This window comes from Aedes albopictus, chromosome 3 (assembly GCF_035046485.1).
Source record: "Aedes albopictus strain Foshan chromosome 3, AalbF5, whole genome shotgun sequence".
Taxonomy (NCBI): domain Eukaryota; kingdom Metazoa; phylum Arthropoda; class Insecta; order Diptera; family Culicidae; genus Aedes; species Aedes albopictus.
The window spans coordinates 255423520-255433820 of NC_085138.1; the positions used below are offsets into that span (position 1 = coordinate 255423520).

Sequence of the window (10301 nt, forward strand, 5' to 3'; positions counted from 1 at the left end):
TCCGACCTTGATCTTGCCGGCTACCGCAATCTTGTTGGCCGCATCTACTGGAAGTCGGATTGCCGCCGTCTGGGTACCTGCAAACGATCTCCTGATTCGGATTGTCGCCGGTACTTCCAAGTTACACTGCTCGGTCAATGCGACTCTCAGCTCTTCCTCAGTTGTGACCTCGTCCAAATCCTTGACCTCGAGCACTGCCTCCTGTGAAAGTGCTCTCACGGTGGCCTCGCTGCCTACGGATTTCGCAATGAGCTCCCGGTACTCTGAGCTCTTAATCGACGGATCTTTCTTGAGCTCGAACAGCATCTCTCCTTTCTGGGTGCGCCTGGTCTTTACCACGTTTTCACCCAACTCTTTTAGCTCCGGGTCCTCCCTCACTTTCCTGAGGAGCGCAGCGTACGTCGTCTTGTCCTTCGCCTCGACGATCAGTGCATCACCCTTCTTCCTCTGCCTAGGGGGCCGGCGATTTTCTTTCTTCTCCTGTTCCTTCCTCTTTTCTTCCTTTTTCTGTTCTTCCTTCTCCTTTCGCTTCTTCTTCTTCGCCTGCTGACTCTCCACAGTGCGCCATCCATCATCTCTCCGATTGCTGGCGCGCTCCCGTTCACTTCTTTGTTTCTTCGGGACTTCCTCTTCTCCTGGCGTATCTCTGCCTCTTTTCTCCGAGCGAGTATTCCGATGGTTCTTCGGCGTCTCCATATTTTCGACCGTGGCTCGTTGCTGCTGCCGCTGCGTAGCTGCTGCAAGATCGTGTTTAGTCGCTGCTAATGCGCTCTCTGCCTCATCCGCTCTCTGCATCACGCTGTGCCATTCTTTCACAGCAGCTCCGAGAGCCCTCCTAATCTTCAACACCAAGTCCTTGATGTCCTTGTGCACGTTGTGCTTTTTGTCGACGAACTCGTGTAGGTCATCCGTCAAGTTCTTCGCCGCAACTACCTTCGGCTGTTGTTGAGGCACGCTCCATCCACTATTCGTCGGCAGCTGCTGCTGCTCCGAGGGTACCGCACTTTGTTGTAAAGCCGCTTCTTGCCGCGGTTCTGCACCTTCTGTTTGCTGAGGCGGAGACCTCAACAATCCTCCTCTGGCGAACGGATTCGCCACCTTTCCGCTGTTACTTCCGTTTTCTCCTTCCATGTTATTGGGTCCCCCCTCCGGGCCGCTATCTCCACCCGCTGTACGTAGTCGCTTTCGTGATCTCTTGGTTGTCTATGAAACAGGGAGGCCAAGCGAGGGTTGAACACGAACCTTCATGGGGTTCGTGTCCAGAGCCAGATCAGCGTAAGTCGGGAATTTTACATCCGAGCCTAGTACCCATCAAAATTGACGGACAAGTGAAGAACGTTTCCGAAGGCCTGCCAAGGTTTTACCGGGACGGAGGCAGACGCACCATTAGCCCACTCGCCGTTTCAAGAAGGTGTCACCCTTCTTTACTCAGGAAGCAGAATGGCACGAATGTCAGCCCATCGTCGTCATCCGATCCGTAGTCCGTAGTCCGTTGTCGTTTGCGTTGACCAGTATACCATAATCAGGATGTTACTGGCATCAATCCTGATGTGCCGGTTGGCACTCCGGGTGTTTGGGCTAAGGCACTTTGAAAGCGGTACCAGGTCGCTTGTACGGAGTTGCTTGCAGATGTGTGGCTTTTTATGAGGATCCAACAGAGCCCACTGTTGAACCCCCGCCACATCCTAGGCATCCTCCTCTTGAGCTGTCTGGAGACCAGAAGCCCGGTCACTCCCCGAAGGAAGCGCCAAAGGTGGTAATTCACACGGGTGTGTGAACGGTTTTCGCTTCGGGAAGACTCCCAAGCTTCCACCCGACTCGCAGAAGGGGGGGTTCGTCAGGCCCCTGGACTCCTGTCCCTGCTGCCCCTTGTGTGTGTGTGTGTGTGTGTGTGTGTGTGTGTGTGTGTGTGTGTGTGTGTGTGTGTGTGTGTGTGTGTGTGTGTGTGTGTGTGTGTGTGTGTGTGTGTGTGTGTGTGTGTGTGTGTGTGTGTGTGTGTGTGTGTGTGTGTGTGTGTGTGTGTGTGTGTGTGTGTGTGTGTGTGTGTGTGTGTGTGTGTGTGTGTGTGTGTGTGTATGTGTGTGTGTGTGTGTGTGCGTTACAAAAAAAGTCACGCACGTTTCTCAGCCGTCTGTCAACCAATTTAAGTTCTCTTGGAAGCAAATGAAAGCTATTACATCCTAGTAGAACGGTATTGAATTTTTTTTTCGATTGGACGTTTGGTTACCGAGATATCTCTCGAAGAGTACTTATGAGTCATACATCTAAACTTTTTAAGATTTTTGACCAAGTGTATCATAATAAATATTTTGGCCGTTTGTCGATCGATTTGGGTTCTCTTGGCACCAAATGAAAGCTACAGCATCCTAGTAGATCGGTCAGAAATTTTATTTTGATTGGACATTTGGTTACAGAGATATCTTTCGAAGAGTACTTAGGATTTATACAACTAAACCTTTTGAGATTTTTGACCAAGTGTATCATAATAAATATTCTGGACGTCTGTCAACCGATTTCGGTTATCCTGGCACCAAATGAAAGCTACAACATTCTAGTAGAACCCTATACAATTTTATTAGGATTGGATATTTGGTTACCGAGATATCTTTCAAAGAGTACTTGGGAGTAAGGTTAACTTTTTGAGAGATTTTTGACCAAGGGTACCATAATAAATATCTTAGCTGTCTGTCAACCGATTTGGGTTCTATAAGCACCAAATGAAAGTTACAATATCCTTGTATAAGGCCCTGAAATTTTATTTCGATTGGACATTCGATTACTGAGATATCTTACGAAGAGTATTTCAATAAATTCTTTTTTATTAATCTATTCATTTACTTGTTATCTTGCATTAGTTTTTGACCAGTCTATGGGAATTTTTTTTTTCAATGAATAATGCTGACAAAGTCTATTGTTGTTTTCAATAAAATTACAAATAATAAATTACAAATACACAGGAATTTTATGAAAACTAACAATATGTTAAATGAAAGCTTTGAATTTATATATTGTGGGAAAAATGCAAGAACCGGACAGCGAAAATAAGGGGTCATGCACAAATTACGTCACGCTTTTAGGGGGGAGGGGGGGGGGGGGGGTTTGGAGAACGTGACGACCCATACAAAAATATTGAGGTCCTATACAAAAAGTGTGACATAGGGGGGAGGGGGGGGGCGTTGAGAAAGGTGGTCGATTTTTGCGTGACATAATTTGTGTATCACCCCTAACTAGCTAATGCCAAAACTGATTAACTTAGTAGATATATCATTTTTGTCCTTTTTGCACCATAACCATGAATACCAAGTACTTCGGAGCTAATTTAATCGATTGATTAAGAGATATTAGACAAAGTATATCTCGCTGATTTTCTTATCCATTTGTTATTCGATTCAAGATCTTTTGGCAGTTAACAAAAGATACAATATTCCAGAATATGTAAGCTATTTTTAAAAAAATTCACACAAGATTCTAGAAGGTGTCTGGCATTTCTGGTAGTTTAGTCCATGGTCCATGATGCTTTTTTTAAACCAATTCGCTAGATGCCAAATCCACAATATTTTCTAGAACTTTTGGTCCATCACACAAAATAAATATGTTAAATACAAATAATACAACAATAGTTTTAATAAGTGTAAGAAGGGTTCTGTTCACCATAGGTGGATTAAATCGGGTTTTTTTTTTCTTGATAAGGTACTTAATTTGTAGTCCTTTCAAAGTCTAACACCGTACATCAAACCGTTTTTAATTAGATTTTTTTAGATTTTATAGAGGCATTTTAAAAACTTGCCCTGTGTTATAGGGATAGGATTTTTCAAAACACCATCGTTCTTCTTCTTCTTCTTCATCTTCATGCAACATCAAATCACCAATTGTTAGGCAAGGGCAATGATACACAAGCCCAGGGAGTCGGGAATTTTTTCCCGACCAGAACGGGAATCGAAGCCGCCGTCTCCGGTTTTTTGGTCCATACTCTTAACCACAAGGCTAACTTAAGACCCCAACACTGTACCTTTTTTGACATCATTTTCTACTTCTCTTGGTCTAAACCAGCTCAAATCACCTTTGAATTGAAGTACGTTTTCTTCGCAAAACTTAAAAATTGCTCCTAGTTTTATATGGAAAATTGGTGTTTTAGGCTTGAAAATAATGTAAATATCTCGGCCTAGGGAACGGCAGAACTACTCTTTACCGTTTTTGACCACTTTTTTGTTTACCTTGTTTTGGTAACTCTTAGATGCAACGTTAACAAAAGTTAATTTACACACATACAAGTATAAGTAATGGATCAATTATTAAAACAGTTTACATCACATAAAACAAAGACTAACCAAATGAAAAAATATGCAAAACTGTATTGCTAAACAACAAAATTATGCTGGTTCGTCACGAAAGGGATATGCATCAACGTGGAGCCGCATTTAATAAGCTCGATTTATACTAATATACCACAGACAACCTGACACTTCTCTTGCTATCCGGAAAAATCCGTATTTATCCGCTGCTAACCATCGCTAACCGCGTCTAACTGCTACTCAGTTAGCAGCGGTTAGCGACGGTTAGGAACGGATAAATGTGGATTTTCCGATTAGAAAAGGATATGTCAGTCCCTTAGAAAACAAAATGTTTCAAACATATCATTAGGCATCACACTCTCTAATGCTTAATCCGAAGCATTCCTTCGTGATGTTTTCTATTTATAAAAGGTTCATAATTGATTTTTTTTTATTTAAACATTACTCGGTGTCTCGTACATTTCTCTCCAGAAGTGAGAGAAAGTGTATGTACAGTAGCGCCACCATAACACATGCGTGCACAGTCCGAGCCACATTTTATTTTCAAAATGACTGTTAAATCGTGTTAAGAATGCGATTGAGATTACTAGGGTAAACGCTCCCTTAGTGGTGCTAGTACCAATAGTGGTTGCAATGCAATATAACACATAATATTCCGAAAATGACCTATACTAACACCATTTCATTAAATAAATATTGTTCATTAATTTAGTACGCAACGATTGAGTGATAAATTTACGTGTTTTGTCCCTTAACATGTTAGAAATGTGATATTCAAAAGTTGTAGATAATTTGCGATGAATTTCTTAATTTTTTCTAAATTCAGTGGATTTCAGCAATTACATTTTTTTATTTTGTGATATTTTCCCGTTGTTCCATTATGGGCACAAGAAATATGCATGTTCCCATAGTGGTGGTATTCCAATGTTTACATATGATAGTCAACCGAAAATAATAAACAGTGAACATTTTTTGCAGTTTTCTGGTGTAACAACAGGTAAATATAATAAATTACAGCTGGTAAAATTACATTCAGACTATTAAATTCATTACAGAATGGATTCGTTGACGCAGGCTGCATCAAAATACGACGAAGCGGCAATTTCTCGCTGCATGGAGCTGGTGACCTCCAAACAAAAAACTTTATACGCTGCGCGCAAAGCCTATGGCATTCCTCAGTCTACCGTTCGCTACCGGCTTAGCGGCAAATGGACCACAAAAGTAAGAAAAGGACCGCAAACGGTTCTTACTAAAGTCGAAGAACACAAACTTGTGCAATACGTCATCAGTATGCAGAGAAAATGTTACCCGGTGGTGAAAGAATTGCTGAAGCACAAGGTGAAAACCTTCTTCGAAGCTTGTCCTCGTCCAAATCCTTTCACAAACAACAAACCTGGTAAGTTTCTACTTTCCATATACTCTCATATTTGTTCTTTATTACAGGACGAAAATAGCTGAAGGATTTTTTTCGTAGACATCGCGAGATAACCTTCCGTACGCCGGAATCCGAATCGTCTGCCAGCGCGTAAGTGAAGGAGTCTGTCATTCGTAGATGGTATGCGACAATCACGTCCTACATGGAGGAGAATGACCTTATGGCAGCTGCGTTGGACCCAACCCGAGTCCATAATGGCGATGAGACATCATTCTTCTTACATCCGAAGACAAAGGCTATGCTTGCTTGTCGCGGAAGCCAAAATGTCTTCGAAGTCGAAAATGCTGACATTCATAAAAACATCACCGTAATGTTTACATTCGGAGCGGATGGATCTGCTGTAGAACCGGGAGTTGTTCTTCCAATGCAGCGTTTGTCTGCAGAGCGTTTTCCTCAAACATCTTCAAAAGAGAAAGGTTAAGCTTCCGGTGCTGTATTTCGTTGACGGTCATTCCTCCCACACAGCTGCAGAGGTGGCCGAATTATGCTTGGATTTGGGTATCGTACTTATTGCGTTGTATCCGAACATCACTCGCATCACCCAGCCTGCAGACGTTGCCATATTCAAACCCCTCAAAACTGCGAATGCTGTAACTGACTGGCAGGATGACCACAGAGGAGAAACTCTCACCCTGGATCACTTTCCCGCGGTGTTGCAAGAAGCAATGAAGACTGGAATAAAAAGAGACCAGTATTATTGGCGGATTTAAAGTGTGCGGTCTTCTTCCTTTCGGACCGGATGGTGTTGACTATGAAAAGTGCATTGCTAAATCAGTAGTCCGGAGTACAACGGTCCCTGCCGTATCTGACGTCAACGGAATCGAGGTGGCTGAAACTGACGCTGTGTCACCTGCCACGGTTGAAATACCTTCCGAAATGAATGTACAGCTTGATGCCCAAGACGTGATTTTGGAGGATTCAGTCATCATACCAACGTCAACGATCCAAGCCGCGATTAATTGCATTGGCATGCAGCGCATCATAGGGTTCAACGATGGGTCTATCATCTCGGAAGAAGGCAAAGTTATCAAGGATCTGTATGACTTGTTACTCGTACCATTTGATACGTTCAGCATGGAAGCGAATTGCGAACCACAGGAAGTATGTTCCATGATATCCAACCTTGAAGAGGAGTCAGCTTTTCTCGATGATGGGGATGAAGTAACGTTCCATGAGATGGAAAGGGGAACTCCTCCAGGCGAATTTCACGACATGGATGACGGAACATTGCCTGAGGCGGAATGGGAAGACGAGACTTCTCCCAGGATACCGAAAGAAAGAACTAATGACAACTTTGCAGGCCGTAGAATGAGTATTTTCGAACTACTTCAGATGCCATCTACTCCACACAGAAGCAGTATTCACAGAAATTACAAAAGGAAGTACTATCCAGTTTTGACGGCATCGGAACGGCTAGACGAAAATCGTCGCATTAAAAAGGACAAGGAAAATGAAGTAGCGAGAAAAAAAAAGCCAACGTCGAGGAGAGAAAACTTGCGAAAATACGAAATGAGCAGCTTAAACTTGAAGAAGCGGAAATCAAGAAGAAGAAACGAGAGGAAACTGAGAAACTAAAAAACGATAAAGCTGAACTTCGAAAACAAAAACAGGAAAAAAAAACTGAAGAATGGAAGAAGAAGAAAGAGAGAGACAAGCAAAGCAAGGCTGTGAAAGCTTGTAAGCAGAAACGGGATAAGCTGAAATTGTTGGAGGCGTTGAAGCTTTCCTCGAAGGAGTGACTAATAACTGTGAGTCGCACTTTTACACATGAAATTGATTTTTATTTGTATTGTTTTATCACGAAGGACAAAACCATGATTTACCTTCGGAGTAACTGTGAATTGAAGAATAATTTTCTTTTTTTTATAAATGTCTGAAATAGAAATGTACACAATGGGTTTTCTTGAGAGAGGGCATTAAATTGGGAAATTAGGCTACGTGGTTAATGATCAACCACAAATCTAACACCAAAATAATTAAGTAAGGTTTTTTCGTCTGTCAACATATTTTATAATTAGATTTGCAAATTTTGTCCGGTGAAAACTATACAATAATTTAAAAATAAACTCAAGTTGAACAGGGTTTCAGAAATGCTCAGGGGGCCAGCGAAAGGCAAAATCCCCGTAGCTCACAACAAAAACACGTTCAAAATTGTTTGTGCTGAAAATTGATGCATTACACAATTTTTAATTGATTTATTTGCTATCTCCGCGTTGTCGTGTAATTTCGAACGATTGCACGCTAAAATTTTGATAACCCTTTGATAGTTTTAAACGTTTTACTTAAGTACAGTCGACTCTCCACATGTCGATGTTCTACATCTCGATATCTCTCCCTATCTCGATGGTTTCGTCGGTCCCTTCAATCTGCATACATTTTACCTTTCTACATGTCGATATCTCTTTATCTCGATATCTCCTTATCTCGATGCGATCTCTTTCGGTTTTGTTCTAGATTTTCTCTCCATATGTCGGTATGCCCGTTTTTACAGGTTGCTAGATCTCGTTTCTTAGGTGCAAAACGTTCTGGAAAGGCGAAGTGACATCTGTTTGTTGACGGTTTTTCCTAGTTGTAGTGGCAATGTCCACTCGGTAAAACTACCGAACCCTCTCAAAGGGTTCTCAAATGACATTGATCTTACTGAGTGAATATGTAAGAATAAAGTTCAGTTCTTTTATGACTACGAACGTAACCGGTCGCACTAATAGTACATCCGAAATGTCTTCTTTTTATTTATTTTTACGGATGTAACAGTGTCGACGAGGAGAAATGTGATTTGAACTTGGTATGGGCGTCACGACCCCTGGTAAATGCTACCTTTTGGCGTGAATTTTCCATGCAAGTTTGTTTTATTGGCGATAAAGCGTGCAAGTGTTTTTTTTTCGTTATGTCGCGTGTTTCACATCAATATTTGTGTGTTTGTGCTTTTAACGTGATTTTTTTTTCGTGATAGTGGATGAAGGAATCCAACTATTTTTTTTCACGTTTGTGCTTTTGGCATAATATTGTAATTCTTTTTCCTTGTGTGACCTGTTTATGTTCATACTTTCACGACCGCTGGTAATTGTCTGCTTTTGGCGTGATTTTTGTAGTTTTTATTTTATTTTATTTTATTTTATTTTATTTCCATTGAAGTGTAACTGTGCCGTGCCAAGTTGTTCATAAAAAAATAATGAAAATTGCAGTGAATTTATGTTTCTGTTTTTCGGTGTAGCACTAGCGGGGCGTATAAAAACCCCTTTTCATGCCTGATTTTTGTGCTCGCCATTTTGTTGTTTTTACGAAGCAGAAATGGATTTTTTTTTTGGTGCGGTTTTGGCTTCAATGATGAATTGTAACAGGAGACTTTTTGTTGTACTCCATTTTTTTTTTGCCGACTTTTGTTACACATACCTTTTTATATGAAGACCATTTTCATTTCATCAACCGAACGAAAATGTTTTTTTTATTTCGGCTATCAACTGTGCCATCGGAGTAGTATAATCGGTAAAACCGACGCTACTCAACTGTGAATATGCGTTGTTTTGGTATGTGATGACGTTTGGAACGAAGCAAAGCAAAAGACAGAAAAGTGCATTGTTTTTGTTTCGAGATTTGCTTTTGCTAGGTGCTTTTACAACAAAGTTGTTTTTTCTTTGCACTGCGTTTGCTGCATCAGGTGTTTTTCTAACTGTTTTGTTGGATACGCTACTATGGATGTCGGCAATCTACGGCGGCCTGCGCCTTCATCCCCTCAACGATTTGCGGAACCGTCGAACCCGTGTAGTCGTCTGCTGCCGCGAGAAAGTTCTGTGAACCTACCATAGCATTTTGAATATTCAGTACCGTTTGCTGTTTGTTGGAGGAGGAATTTCGTGCCATTGCTCGTTGGGAAGTTTCACATGAACAAGACGACAAAGCTATTAGATGTCATCGAGGACAACCGACAGCAGGATGGAATACCGGATACAGTAGTGGACAGAAATACATAGACAACAACCTTAGCGAAAATGTTATGACTGAAAATATTCAGTATTCGAATGGCTAAAATGTTTGTTCATTGTGTGCAAGTGTGTAAATATGTGCATATTTTGCTTTCGAGGTTTTAAAGGAAATAAATTTCAATTGTATAAAGCTTGGACTAAAGGGGTAAGGACTGTAGTGGCAATGTCCACTCGGTAAAACTACCGAACCCTCTCAAAGGGTTCTCAAATGACATTGATCTTACTGAGTGAATATGTAAGAATAAAGTTCAGTTCTTTTATGACTACGAACGTAACCGGTCGCACTAATAGTACATCCGAAATGTCTTCTTTTTATTTATTTTTACGGATGTAACACTAGTTACGGACGATTTCTCAATCTAGTGTGCATTACAAATTGGTTCTTGAATTTGATCTCTCCCTATCTCGATGGTCCCTTCAATATCGAGATGTAGAGAGTCAACTGTAATAACTTATGGTAATGACTAATTCGCAAATGTCGGGCGCATCCCAGATCTGTCAGAGTGCCCAAAAGTGTCAATTTCCCAAACATGTCAAATGCATGTGGACTACGGCTCATCTATTCGTGGTTGACGTCCGTGCTGCCCCGCT

General features: G+C 41.5%; 1 pseudogene; it reads left to right on the forward strand.

Annotated features, from left to right (window-relative positions):
- Positions 1-5197: 5197 nt before the first annotated feature.
- On the forward strand, positions 5198-6437 carry LOC115254663 (uncharacterized; annotated as a pseudogene).
- The last annotated feature ends 3864 nt before the right edge of the window (positions 6438-10301 follow it).